At 43.3% G+C, this 20,141-nt stretch overlaps 1 pseudogene; it reads left to right on the top strand.

The window, feature by feature from the left end:
• The window catches only part of LOC129811761 (transcription factor IIIB 90 kDa subunit-like), a 60,437-nt pseudogene that overhangs the window by 26,877 nt on the left and 13,419 nt on the right, over window positions 1-20,141 (top strand).

The raw sequence follows: 20,141 nt of genomic DNA, 5'->3' as shown, positions 1-20,141 counted from the left end.
GATTTCCTGCAAGACCGGAATGTCAGTGTTCTGCCATGGCCAGCAAAGAGCCCGGATCTCAATCCCATTGGGCACGTCTGGGAACTGTTGGATTGGAGGGTCAGGGCAGAGGAACTTGCAGGTGCCTTGTTGGAAGAGTGGGGTAACATCTCACAGCAAGAACTGGCAAATCTGGTGCAGTCCATGAGAAGGAGATGCACTGCAGTACTTAATGCAGCTGGTGGCCACACCAGATACTGATACTTACTTTTGATTTTGACCCCCCCCCCTTTTTGTTCAGGGACACATTATTCCATTTCTTTTAGTCACATGTCTGTGGAACGTGTTCAGTTTGTCTCAGTTATTGAATCGTATGTTCATACAAATATTTACATGTTAAGTTTGCTGAAAATAAATGCAGTTGACAGTGAGAGGAAGTTTCATTTTTGCTGAGTTTAAAAAGTTGCTAGATCTAATCCGCAAGCTGACATGGTAAAAATCTGTTGTTCTGCCCCTGGACAAGGCAGTTAACCCACTGTTCCTAGGCCGTCATTGTAAATAAGAATTTGTTCTTCACTGACTTGCCTAGTTAAAAAAAAAGGTTGAATCATTAAAAAATATATAATTTTGACTGAAAAGTGTTGTGGCAAATGCCTGCTCGCCACACGTTTGCCGGCGACCCTGGTCTACACAGTTTTGTCTTAAGGGAGCACTGTCCTGTACCATTTAGAGCAGGCATTGATTGAAGTGCTTTCATCCAGGCACTTAATCCAATCAATGACTTTTGGCTGACCTTAACTGCCTCACTGAGCAAAGTCAACCTCTGGCACTTTTTAAACGGCTCTGCTTTTATGGGCTGGGAATGTCAGCGCTCCGCAAGGGCCGTTTTAAAAGTGTTGGCTTCTGAATGTAGGTGAATCTTATCTAGGGTTGCAAAGGGAAGGGTATACAGTATTACTGGTGACTTTGTATGTTTTACCAGTTAACTATCAGAACTTTTGTAACTTGAACGTTTTTTTTATTTTATCACATTACATTTTGGGTACTTCAGATTAACACAGGTGTCTGTAATTATCTCTGGCCCTCTGTGTGGCCTTTATATATTTAGTATCATCAACTTAGTGAATACCATTGGTGTTTTAATATGAGGGTTTCAGCATGATTTTTTTTCTTCTAACTCTTATTAAAAGTGTCCCATGTCTGTGTTTTGGCACAACTAGTGGCAGTTGTGAAAAGATTAAGTAGTTGGAAAAGTACGTTTATGACAAATACTGTTGTTGATTTGGATGCTTTTTTCATTAATTAGGCTATTTCCTCTTGAACCATATGACCTATCCACTGCAAACTCATGGACAATATGGACACAGATATAAAACGTTAGCCTGCCTTCCTTTCCTTTTTCTCTTTAATGTTTCACCTCTATTCTCTGAACATTCTGGTAACTTTGGTAAATTACCGGTAGTTTTGTAATTCTAATCTCAGCACTTTCATTTCAGTAGTTGATTGCCCAGAAAACAAACTCACGCCTCGTTTTCCCCACATCTGTCAGGTGTTGATAATCATTAGTCACCCAAGGACTGAAGTTGTGCATTGCTGCCAGTGCTTAAAGCCATTTGTAAATAGACTCACCCAAGCAGAAATCCTGCCTCTCCAATTCTAAGACTACAACTACTACTCTGGACACTTATAGCTAAACCTACCAATTTATAACAACCTGTGTGTGAGAATGTCTTACAGCAGATCTAACTGAGCAGTGACGGGAACGCCATTTCTTCATTTAGGCTGTTAAAATATATATTTAGAAGCTATTAAAGGTGGAATAGAATCAAATGTTTACCGCATCAGCAGCACCACCCATGTGACCGACCTACCAGAGCTAGCCTTAAAAAAAATTTAGTCCATTGTAAACAGCACAGCTTTTCTATCCTCCTTCCCATTTAACAAAAAGGCAATCATAGAGAGGTCAGATGGAGCTAACCTCCACCCACACATACACACACCCATCCTCCGCTTAGTCATTACACTCTGTCTCTGACAGCTATGGATGCCTCAATTCCACAGTGAGAAGGCGAGATGTGGGGTGTTTACAATGCTTGGGGGCGGTACAGTAGAAGTGGGGCCAGCTTGACAGATGGCTGGATGGCCAGCCACTCTGAGAATGGTGTGGTGGGGTGATGACTGATGACAACACAGAGAGATGCTAAAATGTGGAAGAAATAAAAAGATTCTAGTATTTATTTTAAGCCTCTGTCTCTACAGACCTACTACACTTTTTCAGCAAGTCTCACAAAGCCCTTTTCTGAATGTGAACAGGCTGAAATATGTGTGTTTTCTGAAGAGCTGCAGTAGTGTTTCCTAGGCTTAGTGAGATGCTGCATCATAGTCTCTGACATGTCATCTGATGGATCATGTCCAGTCAGGACTCTGTCTCCCTGGCCTGGGGAGGGAAGGGAAACGGTGTGTCTGCAGCTCCCAACCTGAGTGGAGATGACGGCAGCCGTTTACCATGCAGTAGCAGGAAAGCATATGCCTCAGGCTGTTATATCACACATGCCACACACACAAGAAACCAGATTGGTGGTTTCCAGGACATTCACCACAGAATGACCTTGATGCAGTATAGGGTCAGAAGTAGAACTGTCCCCAACAAAAACAAATCTTAGTTGACCGAGAGTCGACTGTTCTTTCAACCAGTCAATTGGTCAACATTTTTAAACGTGTGTTTTTCCATATATAAAGACTACTATACTGAATAAAACTACTATACTGAGCTTGTCTGATGCTTTAAGCACTGCAATTAAAAATGAAGATGCACATGTTACTAAAGAGGTAGCCAGATATCAGTATAGCCTAACCAGAAGGGGAAAAAACCTGTACCCGACCGTCCCCCTGACCCTCCTCTTCCAGCTGTTTGCCGTTAATAAGCTCCTGAATTTGCCTGTAACCGGCTACACCAGTGGTTGGCAACCTTTTCCATTTGGAGTGCCAAGTTATTGTATCATTTCTATTGATCTGTGTGCTAGTTATGATTTTCATAAGCACATTTTTGTGGAACAGTTTAATGTAGAATAAAGTCTTCATCTCGAAGTCAATGTCATGTGGTTAATCAAAATGATATCTAAATGAAAATGGTACAGATCTAAAATTGACTTCTATTGCCATTATGTGAAAATATCTGACATAAAGCCAACAAATAAATACATTGCAGCCTGCAGATAGAAAATATCCGGATAAAAAAAATAAGTATCCTTTAAATCACAATGGCTACGCATGGACTGTCTGCAAGGAAGCCTTTGAAACTGTCTTTTCATAAAATTGATTCTTATCAGAAAAAGATAACCACACAGAATTCAGATATGTTAAAGGGTTGGGAAGGATAATGAAGTGGGCTGTAATGCCTGGTGGATCCCTGTCTCCCAAGGTTGAGTACTAGAGATGCGCTCAATATGATGAACCAGCACAATGCCCTGCCCCCAGCAGCACTATATCTCTCACTAGCTCCCTTTCGATCTCCCTCCGTCTCGATCTCTCTTGCACTCCTTCCCTCTCTGGCTCAGTGCAGGGGCCCAGGCATGAGGAGCAGGTGGCTGTGTGGGAGTAGGGTCTGTCTGGGCTCTGTCAAGGTTAGGGAGGTCACATTTTAATGGGTGCTCTTCTCCTCGCCTCAGCCTGGCCTGCCCCTGTCAGTCATGGAGAGTATTACACTTTTTTTATTTTATTTCCTCTGCTCTCCTTGTTTGGTTGTCTTCAGGGCAGAGCTGCCATGTAGTCTATTTGATACGATTGCTGGTTCTGAATGGAAACTTTTGAGAATGATGAGGCTTGTCATGTTCTCAGGTTAAGGGAAAGGCTGTGTTTGATATGCTTGGAGCAGTGTTGTTGGGAACATCAAGGTAGTCTTGAAGTCTGGGTAATGGTGATCCACCGTGAGCAGCACCATGTCACTAGCTGATTCATCCTGAGGATCACACAAACTCTGGAGAGTCTTTTGTTTTCTGGGAAGAGAGCGGAGAGGAGAGGAGGATGCAGGTGAGAAGGAACGGCAGACACAAGCACCGATGGTCCCTGTCATTTGCTGAACCACACTTTTTTTTCGCTCCTCTGAAGACTGAAATGAAATATGGGCTCAAGGAGATCAATGAACTTCAGCGATGCTCTTCTTCTTTCTCTTTCTCTCCATCTTCAAAAGGCTCTCTCCACCTGCTAGGGTTTGTTCCTGAGGGCATGTTTCTTTTCTTTATTTATATCAGTGAAGCTTTGCGGTGTAGCGTCTAATCTCTGACCACATCACAGGCAGGCCGCCTGAGACCGAGCAGTGCGGGGAATGGGGATGGGGTGAGCCATCAGTTAGGCCGCCTGAGACCGAGCCGTGCAGGGGATTGGGGTGGGGGTGAGCACGAGTCAGGTTACCCAAATCTGAGGATCTGGACAGAATGGGGTGTTTTTAACTTGCCCACACAATTGATGATCTGACAGTGGTCTATTCCTCCACTTCCTCCTCCTTGCCTCCCTCTCCCCTCTGTGGCGGATTGAGAGTGCATTCCAGAGTGCTCCAGGGGGAGGGGAATCTGCTGGAAAATAAATGTTCCCTGGAAAAGGAAAGGCCCAAGAAATCCTGGGGCTCATGGCATCGATATGCAGGGTGTACTGTGCCTTGTACTGGGATCTGGGGGTACTTGAGGTTCTGCCAAAACTCTTCAGGCTCCCGTCAGCCAGCCCAGGCCTAGGTGCTGGGGAGGGGCAGAGCGAGACTGTAGAAACCGTTTTTTTTCTCAAAACAATCTCCCACTATGATATCATTTTTAGTAGGGTTTTATCAAAGGAGAGTAGAATGTGTAAATTGTAGAGATGGAACGATTCACCGAAATACATCGGTCCCTGTTCAAATGTATAAGATATGGTCTGCGGGACCCCAAACCGATTCATTGGTCAGAATATTGATTCAAACGTTATGAATCACCGGTTCACTTTTTCTTTTTTGTTGTTGCTCAAATTACTTTCTTTCTACCTTCTGAAAATAGCTCTTTTGTAACAACTGCGTCCTCCAGTGTCAAAGTAAGCATGTAATTGTGTTGACACTCATTAATCTATAAGTCATTTTGCATGCCTGACAACCTCAGTTTCGCATGCTGACCAACGAGCGGTAGGCTTATTCCTAATCTGGCACAGATGTGTGTCACCTTCAGCATTCAAATGTTTGTAGAAATGGCTTAAGCAATATCAGGCTTTATTTGTTGAGTGACAACCAATGTAATTAGCTACGTTATTTTAATCAAATGCACTGTTGAATTAAAACAGTGGTAAAATATATATTTTATCCCTTTTTCTCCAATTTTGTAATATCCAATTGGTAGTTAGTCTTGTCCCATCGCTGCAACTCCTGTACGGACTCAGGAGAGGCGAAGGTAAAGAGCCATGCGTCCTCTGAAACACGACCCCGCCAAGCCGCACTGCTTCTTGACATACTGCTCACTTAACCCGGAAGCCAGCTGCGTTGGAGGAAATACCATACAGCTGGCGACCGAAGTCAGCGTGTATTTGCCTGGCCGCCACAAAGAGTCGCTAGAGCACGATGGGACAAGGACATCCCAGCCAAACCCTCCTCTAACCCAGACGACGCTTGTCCAATTGTGCGCTGCCTCATGGGTCTCCTGGTCACGTTCAGCTCCGACACAGCCCGGGATCGAACCTGGATCTGTAGTGACGCCTCTGCTGTGTGCCACTCGGGAGGACCCTGAATAATGTTTTACCGGAAAAAAAGTAGCCTAAGCTAACAATGGAGAAACAACTCATCTGACTATAGCCTAAGTACTGATCACGGTTTACATTATATTTTATTTCCATTTTTCAGGTTCACCATCTGCAATAGTTTTGCTTGAAAAAAATCTGTATATATATAGTCATTTTTAGATATACAGTATAAAGTTGATCATTTCATAAAGAGGACAGCAATCACTTTTGCTACCCGCACTGACTGCATGGTCGACGCGGGAGAAGTCGTCCTCAACTTCCAAACACTCTAAATCATGAAACACACTGAAAATCTCACTGCTGATAGGTACTTATCACAGTGGGAGGCCGTTCCTTCTCTTGCTACAGCAAAAGCGGTACCTGCTGCATGCCGACCCGGTAGCGACAAACCTACCGATTTTCTACTTCTAGAATCGCAATTCTTGTCAATGGCCAACAACTTGACTTTGAGACAGAGATCACGAACCCCCACGTGGGGCAGCCAATAAATGTTTTATAAATTGGCAATTTTCTACGTACATTCACAACTGAGCCAGTCACACTTCATATGCAATGTAGGCTATGGGATGGTAGCTAGCAAAGTGCACAGACGCAATGCATATGACACAATATACTTCCTCCAAGCTAACAAACCACTGTAGCTAGTATTGACATTATAATTAAATTACAATGGATTAGCAAGTTTCCATGAAACAGCTGACAAGTTAGTGCAGTGTAACTGTTGTGCTAGCTAGCGAATATGCTAACGTTAGCTAGCTAGCTAAACATTTGGCTATGGGCTGGCAGTATGGTATTATGGAGAGTGAATTCAATTGTTTCTAAGTCATCTTTCTAGGTAACGAAAACTCACTCACTTTTGTACATCGCCTTGGTCCGTACAATTTACCTTATTTTAGCGCCCCCAAAAACGTAATACTTCCAGATCAACAGTAATTTCAATACCATTGTAAAGCACAATTTCTCCCCTTTCCAACAGAATTCATGCCGAGACCTTCACGCGGCCCGTTTCTGCATAATTCAAGAAGGCAATGAGCTCCTTCGGGTCTTTTTAAAAATGGCAGTAGGGGAAGCGAAACAAATGCATGATAGTGAGAAAGAGAGGAGATGTGTGAGAACTACTTTTTTTCACTCTATCTGTCCAACTTATCACCTTACCGCCTCTAAAATGTAAATAAAACACTAAAGAGTTTATATAATGTGTCATTACATACCTATTTGAAGGTTTGTGTCGAATTTGAATTGGGTATTTAGGGCGGTGCTAAAGTGATCTTCAGAAGTCAACAGCGGCTTTGAAAGTCATGATGCTTGCAGTGTCGAAGCAAAAAATGCCTAGGTATCCCCCGCTTACCCCGTCACTGTCCATTTCTTGTTTTTAAACGAGAGAAGTGCTACACCTGGTGGAGAGAGATTGTAAGACAGAAATAGTTGCTTTATGCGTGCTGTACGTTACGGCATGACACGTCACGATGTAACGGAGGGTCAGTTTTCTCAACTTTTCTCCAATACTATAGAGCCATTACCATGTCGATCAATGCTTAAATAGAAACGTAGTTCACACCCCAGATTTTGAAGTCAACACAGTCACTACAGTCCCATTAGTTTTCTTTGTAGCCTCGTTTGAATGTCGCGGATGTGCACATTTGTACGGAATGGGGTGAGTTTACATTAGTTATCTAGCTTTGGCATTCTGGCTAGTATCATCAAGGGCTTTCTACAAAATAGCAACATTTAGTGCAAATACCTTGGAATCTAGACCCTAAGTAATATGCACGGATATGCTTTGCCAAACAATGCTACTGCCACTTTCTGTTTTGGAGTATTTTAACAAGGCTGAGTGGCTGACGACTTCCACATTTTTCTGTATGAACACAAAAGAGCTTGACTGCCGACACTGTCCAGAGCTGCTAAGTACGATTCTAGCATGTACACTCCCCAATTTTTTAAAGATGCAAGGCCATTACACAACACAAAACGATACGTTAATGAAAGCTCTTACAATATTAAATGATTACATATCTCTAAAACAGGCTACAGGCTACATGTGCACCACCAAGTCAGAACAGTAGGCGAAAATAGGAGTGGAAAAGGGACCAAATTTATTACGGTGAGGTACATGGACCGCTAACAGCTTACTACACAACATACACTTAGTATTACTTTCTTAGCTACAGTATACATATCTCCCTGGCGTATTACATCATTATGCAGCAGCATACAATACATTTTCGGACTCACCTTGTGTTGTCCTCACTTGAACAGGAAGGTGGTGCGGCGGTGCTTGTGGGCAAATTTGATCATCAAAGTCTGGCATTCTCTGGATTTATGGTGCTTTCAACACAACTGGGAATTTGGGGTGAAAAACAAGGTTGAATCATGACATCAGTAATCTTCAGGTCAGAGCTCTTGTAAGAGGCCAGAGTTCCCGACTTGGAATGGTGAGTTTGATGACCGTTCAAAACGTATTTTCCCAGTCGGAGATCGTTTCCCCCCACTGAATTTCCAGTTGTCTTGAAGTCACTGAAGTCTGAGATTTCCCAGTTGTTTTGAATGTGGCAGAAGTCATGCTGGATTGACAGCATGGCCAATTTATTCAACTTTTTTCTTCTGCATGATATTGTATGTGAATGTTTATCCTTTTAAGCTTGGAAAAGAGACCCTTAAACCCAGACATGGACCACATACCCACTCCACTAAATAGCAGGCTAGTGATTACTTCTCAACGCTTGCAGTTAGCCACTGATTCCCTCCAAACCACTCATTGTTGAATTTGCGATTTCCAACTTGTGTAATGTTTATGGCCGATGAGCACCAATACGTTTTATCTATAATTTCTCTTCATATGACAAGGGTTGAAAAGGATTTGCCAGTAGATTGTCGACTTGATACATGATGACTGCTTGTTTGGCTTGCTAGCTAAGATTTTGAAAGTATGATGTTGACATGGTCAGTCCAATCAAAGATACGGTAGCTTTGTGATTTGAAGTTATTTTATCTGTGGCCAATGACCTTGAGCCTTCTTGGAAGTGCACTTTTAATGTAACCCTATGGCAGCACCCAATGGGCTTGAATTTTCAAGCGCTTCCTGTAGATTTTGCTGTGACGTAGTGTCGCCATGAGTGACAGAACACTGAACCAATCACGGCGCAACTAGAGAACATTACCAACCCCTACGCTCCATATTTTCCACTGGCTGTCCCACCACCACCACAAAGTACTGAGCTAGCCTGAAACGCCTGTATTTTGGAGCTGCCTTACTCAAGAAAGCAAAAATGAGACCATGCTTCTATGTGGCTTTATTAACTCTTTTTTTTTCAACATTATTTGCAAACTGATATGTGACACGTAATGTCAAAATAACATGCAAAACAGACAACAAAAAACAGGTGGGGCTCTGGCAAAGTACTGTCGGCAGGCAAATGTTTGACAATCCTACCGGTGTGTCTGAGCTTTAAATCATTCGATTATGAGACGGGGGTGAAATCATAGCAATTTTTTAAAGATAAATATTGATACATTACTAGCTCTAATACTATTTAATATGCAAAAATTGCAAATATTTATTTTGGGGGGGGGGGATGCCCAGTTTCCCTTATGACTCCTTATGAGATCCCTACATACAGCACACACAGCTCAGACAGCTCCACCAGCAGCATATTTTAATTTAAAATGGAAAATTAATGTGTTTATGCAACAAATGTTAGTACACTGAATTTCATTGATTCGTTTCTCTAATCAAACCGAATCGTTTTAAACTAAAACATATTGTTCCTGTATACCCCTTTTACTTTTTTTCACATTTGGTATATTAGACTTTTTCTCATTGATTTAAATATAACATATTTTCCTAATCAATCTACACGCAATACTCCATAATGACAAAGTGAAAACAGGTTTTTAGATTTTTTTTTTGCAAATGTATTACAAATTAAAAAGACATTTACATAAGTATTCAGACCTTTTGCAATGAGCTCAGGTGCATCCTGTTTCCATAGATAATCCTTGATGTTTCTACAACTTGATTGGAGTACACCTGTGGTAAATTCAATTGATTGGACATGATTTGGAAAAGCACACACCTGTCTATATAAGGTCCCACAGTTGACAGTGCATGTCAGAGCAAAAACCAAGCCATTAGGTCAAAGGAATTGTCCGTAGCGCTCCAAGACAGGATTGTGTTGAGGCACAGATCTGGGGAAGGGTACCAAAACATTTCTGCAGCATTGAAGGTCCCCAAGAACACAGTGGCCTCCATCATTCTTAAATTGAAGAAGTTTGGAACTACCAAGACCCTTCCTAGAGCTGGCCGCCCGTCCAAACTGAGCAATCGGAGGAAAAGGGCCTTGGTCAGGGAGGTGACAAAGAACCTGATGGTCACTGACAGCGTTCCTCTGTGGAGATGGGAGAACCTTCCAGAAGGACAACCATGTCTGCCGCACTCCACCAATCAGGCTTTTATGGTAGAGTTGCCAGACAGAAGCCACTCCACAGTAAAAGGCACATTCCATCGCGCTTGGAGTTTGCCAAAAGGCACCTAAAGTCTCAGACCATGAGAAAGAAAAAAGATTATCTGGTCTGATGAAACCAAGATTGACCTGAATGCCAAGCGTCACGTCTGGAAGAAACCTGGCACCATCCCTACGGTGAAGCATGGTAGTGGCAGCATCATGTTGTAGGGATGTTTTTCAGCGGCAGGGACTGGGAGACTAGTCAGGATCGAGGGAAAGATGAACAGCGCAAAGTACACAGATCCTTTATGAAAACCTGCTACAGAGCACTTTGGACCTCAGACTGGGGCAAAGGTTCACCTTCCACCAGAACAACGACCCTAAGCACACAGCCAAGACAACGCAGGAGTGGTTTCAGGACAAGTCTCTGAATGTCCTTGAGTGGCCTAGCCAGAGCCTGGACTTGAACCCAATCGAACATCTCTGGAGAGACCTAAAAATAGCTGTGCAGCGATGCTCCCCATCCAACCTGACAGCTTGAGAGGATCTGCAGAGAATGGGAGAAACTTCCCATATACAGTTGTGCCAAGCTTGTAGCTTCATACCCAAGAAGACTCAAGGCTGTAATCACTGCCAAAGGTTCTTCAACAAAGTACTGAGTAAAGGGTCTGAATACTTATGTAAATGTATTTCAGTTTATTTTTTATAAATTAGCAACAATGTCTAAACCTTTTTTTGGCTTTGTCAATATGGGCCTATTGTGTGTAGATTTATGGGGAAAAAACGATTTTAATCCATTTTAGGATAAGGCTGTAACGTAACAAAATGTGGATAAAGTCAAGGGGTCTGAATGCGCTGTATCTGGATACATATCGAATCGTCTTGAACGGGAAAGATGCACATCCCTAGACAGTTTGGGACCTATCTGTCTAGCTCTTTTGAGAGGCTAGCTGCTACTCAACTGAACTCGACTGGCTGGATTGCTTCTGTAGTATTATTGCAATTCACTATACCCAACCTTGAAGGTAGGTTGTGTGTGTGTATGTCCTGTGCACCTGTCTCTCCTTAATTAACTGGGAAGGCTGCCTGTGGATGCTTTTGGCACGGCTTTGAAGTGTGAACCCGGGGAAGGAGGGCTCTCTGAACACGTCAAAAGACTGGGAGCTGACAGAAGTTAAACGACTCCCATAAACCTGCAACATATTGCCTCTTAAGATGCGATTCTCCTCTTCCTTTGACTGGGACTGTGTCTGATGTCTTTAGGCAGGTGACGGAGTCCTACTTTATTGGAAAATGGCTAATCAAGGAGAAGAGTCTGTGTGAAAGCTGTTGTATTTATTTTTTCATTCTTTCCGAAGTCAAACCCTCCATCCTTTTTGTCTCCATTATCAAAGGTAATCAAAACTTTTCCTTTGTGGAACTAGTTTTTTTCCCCCCCTTCCATCGTTGAAGTGTTGAGTGCGCTGGGATTTGAACGATCTCCTGTCTTGTCTCGGCATGAAGGTGGCTGTTTCTTCTCTGACAACCTGAGTAATCATCAGAGGAAGGAGGGTAAAAATGGAAATGCAGCTCAGGCATCCATTGTCTCGCATCAAAATGCAAATTGTTGTTTCAGCAACAAAATAAAGCCTACTGCAATCTTGAAAGCACATCGTAATTGAAAAGAAACTCTGTACAGGCAGATCAACTTAAAGCAGAGTTAAGCCTATCAGTTATTGTTATCAGAAGTTGCTGTGCTTATTATTTACTGATTAAAATCCAGGTACAATTTTCTTTGAAACACAATTGATGAGTGTTTGTAAAGTGTTATCTGTTGGGGAATTTCTCTCTTTCTCCCAGAGTGAGTTGACGTACCTGAGAACCTACAACAATAATAATGATGATGATGTCTAATTTATTTTTCAGATGGTGACACTGAAAATAGAGAGCTCGACCTAAGTGGTATTGATGAGATTGAGCTGGTATGTACTGCATTTTGACATTTAGAGGGCACCTTCTATTGAAACATCTACTCATTCTGAAATGACAGGATTGCCAACGAATAAAAAGGGGAAATGCATTACTAAGGTAATTTATGTACTTCCCTTCACTGCAGTATCTCCTGAATGACAAAGAGGTGAAAATCAAGACTGAGCTTTGGATGAAACAGAACGAAGACGACTTGAAAGGTTCAGCCACACCACACTATGTACATATTGTAATATACTGTTTTGTCTTGACTCTCCTTACTGATAATTACATTCCCAATTTAATCCCCAATCCCCATTTATACTTTCAGGAAAGGAAGAGAGGATAGCGAAAGAGAAGGAGCTGGGGATTTACAAGGAGAAGGTAAATCAACAACATCCTGCCAGTCTAAAGAAGCAATGAGCTTGGGATGGCCTGGGTTTGCTAAAGCCCTCTGAGCACTCTCGCTGCCGAGCAGACAGACACTAAGCTCTCGTGTGTCAATGTGTGTGTGCATATTTTCCACTCCAATGGGTTTCTCTCTAATTTCTCGTCAGGGTTTGGCAAGGCCCAGGCCCTTTGTTAGGTCCAACATCTGCTCTCTGGTTTTAACTAGCTAGATTAACTGCAGCGCAACATATAGCTAATGAGGTGTGGATGCTTTGAAAGCACTGATCCAACAACCGTATGCCATGCAGTCCAATGTCACAATCAGCCCCGTCCCATATACTCTAGCATAGCTAGAGCATCCCTTCATTGTGCAAAGTACAGTTAAAACTGTACAATGAGCTGAATAACCAATGTGTCCTAAGTAATTGCAATTGACAAGGTACTGGGTGATTTGAAACCCCATTGTGTGCCCTGCAGCCCAAGAGTTCGGCCTCCAAGAAGAAGGTTCTGATCCATGCCAGCACGGCCGATGAGGCTATAGAGAAGATGCTGGAACAGAAGAAAAATTCCTCTAAGATCAACTACGACATCCTAAAGAAGCTGAACGTTAAGCCCAGCACCAGTCCAGCCCGCCAGATAGCAGAGTCCCCAAAAGGAGCCACCCCTGGAGCCCAGAGGCTGACTGGACAATACTGCAAACCTACCAACGTTCCTCTGAGCCTGGGCACACCACTCAGCACATTGGGAAAGAGGTAGGTGGAGCAGAACCACAGTGCGACTCAGTATATTTAATAATCCCGCTGCTGTTCACTGTCATATATTATTCAATATATTCAGTATCGGCTGAATAAGCTTCAAGACTGAATTACGGCAGCAGTGTAGAATAAAGGGCAGATGACTAGAAATGTGAGTATGAGGCTATCAGGATTACAGTGTTCAGAATGATGCAACAGGACTTTGTCCTTCTCCAAGGCTCCGGTCTGTCACTGGGGGCAACATGCCCACTTCCCGGCCTGTTGAAGCAATGTTGCTGCTGTTCTTAATAATGATGAGGCTGCACTTTTCCCCTAGCCTAGAATGATCACCAGCGACAGGCAGACAGATGATTCCATTTCCCTTTTTCCCCTGGAAGGCTGTGGACTCTCAGCCTGCCACTCACTCCCGTGGGACTCTACTTCCCTGAGAATTACCTTCTCTCTTTCCCAGGATTTGCTTGAGCTCTCATTTGCTCTCTCTCTCTTTTCCTCTCCCTCTTTCTCAACACGCACACATTCAGTACGCTATGATCCACTGAGACTTTCTGCTGTAATTAATCTGTTTCTTCAGCTTTGAGAAAAGTCATTTGACGTTTTCTGTTTGCTTGGTATTACTGAAATTGGTTTCCCAACTATCCCGCTTTTAAACCTCTTACACTAAATCTAATTTTGGTGAAACCGTCTTGCAGGTGTACGAGTCTTAGACCCATCACAGCCTAGACCTTTTAGTGGTGGAACCAGGTGAGGCTCCTCCGCCTTCCTGGTGTGGTCAGTATTACTGGAGTCATCTGGTTGCAGTCCCTCCCTCCAACCAGCCCAACCCTCAAACCTGTGTATACTCTGATCTCACCGGCTTTAGAAATAACCCAGCGAGGGCTGGAGTGGAGGGTAATGTTTTTTTAACAGCACCAGTCCACTACTAGTGGCTCCAGTCAGTGGCCTAGAAAAGTTTACATTGACTGTAGGCCTACATGTTGAAGACATATCCAGTTAAGAATACTTTCCGTTATTGAAGAGGCTGTCATTGACAAATCTTTTCCACCTTTCTTTAAGAATGGCCCTTTCCCTCTAGCTGTCCGCTTGTTACATTTTTAAAATGCATTAATGTCACCTCAATAAATATTTCATGTACATGGTTTTTGAATCATTCATTGTACACTTTCACTTGTTTTTGCTGAATGTGACTGTGCTTTTACTAGCAGGTAGCTTTTAAGACTCACATCCACTTGCTGAGAAAAAGCTGAGCTTTGCACTTTAGTGTTGCTTGCTCAACAAGTTTTTTTTAAACCACAGGACGGTGATCACACCATGTGCTAGGTGTGTTCCATGACTCGCTAGTGGAGTGGAACTGACCTTCCATGGAGTTGCGTTATTTTCCAGACAACGCATCGAGCCCCAAGTGGATTATAATTTTATACCATGGTTCTAATTTAACACATATTGACACTAGAAATGGGTTAATTTGCCGGTAGCAATGTGTTCAACATCCACTGAAGTAAGCTAGCAAGTTTATTAGATAGCTACATTAGTTGCCATACACAGACTTGGTAGTTTAGCTAACCAAACCATCAGTCCTAACTTGACATCAAATCAAATTCAACAATGCCAATAATGTTTTCAATTCGACTTTTGCTTTCAAAAGCAGCTCGAACATGTAAGAATGAATTCTACCTCGCAAATATACCGTGCGTTAGGGAAATAATGCACACTCTAGAATGCCCTTCAAGCCAATCAGAAACAAGGATTCAACAAATCCATGTATAATATGTTGATAATTTGGTATCTTTGCGCACATTGTACCTTTTTGTCAATTTTGACAATTTAAATGAGAACATGACTGACTGTTGACAGTAGAAAGAGATCTTTCACTGGTTGGTTGAGGAGCTGACTGTTACTGGAACTCTAAAAAGGTTGTTTGTGTGGTTATTTAAAAGGGGAGACATGGTGTCAGGGAGACCTAGGGAAGTGGAGGAGAGCGGTGGCTGACAGTAATTCCATTGTGCTGCCTGCTTCCGGGCCTTACTGACTGCTACACTGAGGCGTTGTGCTCCTACTCCCCTTCCTCCAACCACGGCTCTGCTCCCCACACTCCACTTCACTTAAGGGCTCTCCACTGTAGGAACCAGCCCCTGGTCCTGTCTCAGGCCTGCTTTGTACAGTGTCTCCCCTCAGTCACGGCCAGCCTGGCCTCCAGGGAAGGCCTCTGAGCTCTCCCTTTCCCCCAGCCCTTCACCCGGTCACAGGCTTGTACTTTACAGGACCCTCGCTCCCACCTGCCAGTCCCTCCATCCCTCTCCCTCTCTCCTGCCATACCACTCCATGCCTTTCCAGCCAGCTGCCAAACAGGGCCTCCCTGTTCCCTCCATTCCTACTGGAGGATGGAAAAGCACTCTTCCATAAATAGCCCAGATAATTGCCCTCAAGTGCTTTTTTTCTTCCCTCCTCCATCTGTTCCTTTTTTCCATTCAAAGCTGATTTTCTTTCTTCTCACTTTTAAAGCCCTTTGCCCATTCCACACTTTTTGGGGGAGAATTCTTGACTGCATATTTTGTGTGGGGGGGGGGGGTTCAGTCTGTTTCAGAAGTGTAAATCTGACCCTAAAGTTTTAGACCAGATTCTGGATCAGAGCTTCCACTAAGGGAGTGGGCTGTGGTGAGTTTCTGACTATCGATTTTCTCCCTGCTGCCTGTGTAGAAATCACTTTCTCTGCATTCCTATTCAGGCTCTGAGCCGGTGTCATCAGCAGAGTAGACATCCCATCACCCCCACATGGACCACTACGCTTCACACTTTTTATTTCCAGTCCATTCAAAATATATATATTTTTTGTAAGATAGCAGCTGTTTTACATTTTAGCAGACACTCTTATCCAGAATGACTTATTTTTTATTTAACATTTTATTTAACTAGGCAAGTCAGTTAAGAACAAATTCTTATTTACAAGTCAAAAGGCCGCCTACATAAAAGGACTCCTACATAGAGACCTAAGACAACAACATAGCAAGGTGGCAACACAACATGACAACAACATGGAAGCAACACAACATGGCATCAGAACAACATGGTAGCAGCACAACATGACAACAACATGGTAGCAACACAACATGACAACAACATGGTAGCAACACAACATGGCATCAGAACAACATGGTAGCAGAACAAAACGTAGTACAAACATTATTGGGCACAGACAACAGCACAAAGGGCAAGAAGGTAGAGATGACAATACATCACACAAAACAGCCACAACTATCAGTAAGTGTGTCCATGATTGAGTCTTTGAATGAAGAGATTGAGATAAAACTGTCCAGTTTGAGTGTTTGTTGCAGCTCATTCCAGTCGCTAGCTGCAGCGAACTGAAAAGTCGAGCAACCCAGAGATGTGTGCTTTGGGGTGTTGTATGTGGAGGATGAGGGCTGCAGTAGATATCTCAGATAGGTGGGAGTGAGGACTTACAGTAGTGAGTGCATACATTTTTCATACTTTTTCCAAATTTGTCCCCCGTTGGAATCGAACCCACGCCATGCTCTACCAACTGAGCCACACGGGAGAGTATAGTCTCCTTCTGGTTTCCAGCCTCTCTCTGACCTCCCCCACTGCACTGCACCCCCTGACTGACTGACCACTAAGCATTTCCATAGGATGCCTCTGTTTGCTTCTCACAAGAACCAACAGAGAACTCTCTGGGTACCACTGCCTGGTTGAGGCTCCATTTGTTACAATGCTACAGACTCGAAGGCAATCCACCCCACTTGAGGTGGCATACATTGGCCTAGACTGCTGGGAAACGACATTTCCTTCTCTGTGGATATCCTGCTCCATTAGCAGCAGCCTCCTCTCCCCCTGGTTTTGAAACTGCCATTAACGGCCAAGCCTTTGTTCTTCTTACGATTTCCCACTGTAACTAATGGTACAATGAAGAGTGGAATTTTTCAGACGAGCTCCAAAGTGAGCCGTTTGGACTCCATCCCAGTGTATATCCATCCACCGCCCAGGAAGCACCACGGGAACTGTTGAGACAGAGTTGATATTGCAGTCATAGTTCATGGCTCCGCAGCCTGCCCTGAACCAGTCAAATAGTCTCTCTTGAGTAAATAAGAAAGGGACTGACGACTGCACTTACAGTACACGGTGCCTTTCTCACTGTACATTGTTTTATAGTCACCACTTATGTATAGCACCTGCCTTGGTGACAAAGGCAGCCATCAAGGAATTACAACACTCAGACGATCAATCTGTCAGTACTGTAAGCACAGGGACCTACTAAACAGTGGAAGTGTCTGAACCAGAGTGGTCTGTCTGGAGATCCCAAAGGACAAGGACCGACTGTTAGCACCAGCCAACTCCTTTTCTCACTACTGCTGCTTTCTCACCCTGTTCCAGTGTGAAGTGCTCATCACCTAGTGACAGACTTGCTTTTGTGAAAATCTCTGATTTATGCTTTTATATGAAGAGTTAATTGACCCTTGTCTAAGCCCTGCTTCAAAATGTTGGCCAAAAAATCACAGCGTTCCAATGGATAACTGTTGTTGAATCCGACACCTCAGACAAGCTCACGTTTACATTGATTGAGAGCCAGTGAGGGCTATAAAAATATAGTTTTCTTTAAAATAAATAAATAAATAGCTAAATAATTTAACAGTGTATCAGGAGGACATGCTTCTGTGATTCTTGAAATGCAGAGCCTGATGGAGCAATTTGTTTTCCTGAAATGTTTATTTTTTTGTTATATTTTATTAGGATCCCCATTAGCTGTTGCAAAAGCAGCAGCTACTCTTCCTGGGGTCCACACAAAACATAAAACATGATGTAATACAGAACATTAATAGACAACAGCTCAAGGACAAAACTACTTTTTTGTTAAAAAAATAGTTTGTATGTAGAATACATATGAGGTCAAATAGGGGAGAGGCGTTGTGCCGTGAGGTGTTGCTTGATCTGTTCTTTTAAACCAGGTTTGCTGTTCACTTGAGCAATATGAGATGGAACAGAGTTACATAATACTGTACGCTTTCCTGAATTTGTTCTGGATTTGTTGGACAGTGAAAAGACCCCTAGTGGCATGTTTGCTTGCACAGCTGGTTAGCTAGCTCCGCCTCATTGACCACCAAATGTAGCTAAACAATTAATAGAACATGTTTTCTCAAAATGTATGTTAGCTAGCTAAGTTAGCAATGTTCTGAATACAACTCCCATCTGCTGTCGACATCAGGATACGCTAATTTTACGAGGTTCCTGTGAAGCAATTGTAATGACAGCACACCACAACATAACTAAGGGTTTCCTGATTAGCAAGGGGTAGTTTGTGTTTAATTTCATTGTGTATTAGAAACACAGTTTGGACCATTGTGAGGGGATTTTGCTAGTGGTTGAATGGGGAATTGGGCTTCTCAGGAAAATGTTGTCAGATGATAATAATAATAAATATAAATAACAATAATCAAGGGGGTGAGGTTTAGCGAAGGGTCAATTGCCTTCTCTTTGTTTCTCATTCTCTTTAATCGTCTCCGTTTCTTTTGTTATATTACTGATTTGATGTAATATTATCCTCAAGACTTCCACCTCCTTTTCACCGTCATACTGTCTGTCTCACTCCTCGTTCTTAGCTTGAATGATTTTCTTCTAATTTCATAGTTGCCATCCCCCAGCTCTAAGCAGTCACTAGCCACTGGCTAAACACTCTCCGTCAATCGCCTTTTCAGCTCAGGCTTAGTCTCATTGGCAGTAAGCTGATTAGAAACATGTCGGTAAGCCCAGCATAGAGTAATAGTCTAACAGAGAGGGAGAGTCTGAGAGGAGTGGCAGACGGAGAGGGAAAGAGGGAATGGCAGTCGGAGAAAGAGAAGAGTGATGGAGTGTCTCCTGTCTGACCTTTTTAGAGAGGTGGAGGCAGTCAGCATGCGGAGGGGTCGTCACTACAATGGAGTGCTTCATTTGTCCCGTTGTACTGGGAGAGGCGATTCATACATGTCACATGACTCCTCTGTCAAAAGAGGCGCTCCCCGCTGCTGCTAACAATGTCCAGGGGAAAGTGGGCTGCAGGCTCAACTTTGAACAGCAGATCTACCTCTGAACTTTAAGGCAAGATGTGTCCCTTGCAGGTACAAGGAGGCGCTAGGAGTGGATAGCACAAGGATATTTGGGGGAAGGGAAAGGGGGATACCCAGTCAGTTGCACAACTTGAATACATTCAATCAAAATGTTTCTTCCACATTTAACCCAACTCCTCTGAATCAGAGTTAGTGATGATTTAAAAGTGATCAATGCTTAATCAGTATCAAGCAGCATTACTTTGGATATAAAACTACAGACTATTACTATGGCGATATTGACACACTAGGGACTAACGAGTAGTCCCCAGTAGTTTGGATGTACGTTTTAATGGAATATCTGTAGCCTTAGATTTGAGCTTTTTCTGGGAAGTTTAGAAGCAATAACTACTTTTGATGTCTTCAGGGCTTTCTCAAGCAATGTATCGTTTTGGCTCTGTGACATCTGACAGTGTGGTTGTGTTATTACTGTTCCATTAGGGAGCTGTTACTGTGTCGCTCTCCAGGTTGAGCTGTGTTACTGTGTCGCTCTCCAGGTTGAGCTGTGTTACTGTGTCGCTCTCCAGGTTGAGCTGTGTTACTGTGTCGCTCTCCAGGTTGAGCTGTGTTACTGTGTCGCTCTCCAGGTTGAGCTGTGTTACTGTGTCGCTCTCCAGGTTGAGCTGTGTTACTGTGTCGCTCTCCAGGTTGAGCTGTGTTACTGTGTCGCTCTCCAGGTTGAGCTGTGTTACTGTGTCGCTCTCCAGGTTGAGCTGTGTTACTGTGTCGCTCTCCAGGTTGAGCTGTGTTACTGTGTCGCTCTCCAGGTTGAGCTGTGTTACTGT

This window comes from Salvelinus fontinalis, chromosome 15 (assembly GCF_029448725.1).
Source record: "Salvelinus fontinalis isolate EN_2023a chromosome 15, ASM2944872v1, whole genome shotgun sequence".
NCBI classification, from domain to species: Eukaryota; Metazoa; Chordata; class Actinopteri; order Salmoniformes; family Salmonidae; genus Salvelinus; species Salvelinus fontinalis.
This window is presented reverse-complemented; position numbering and strand designations above follow the sequence as displayed.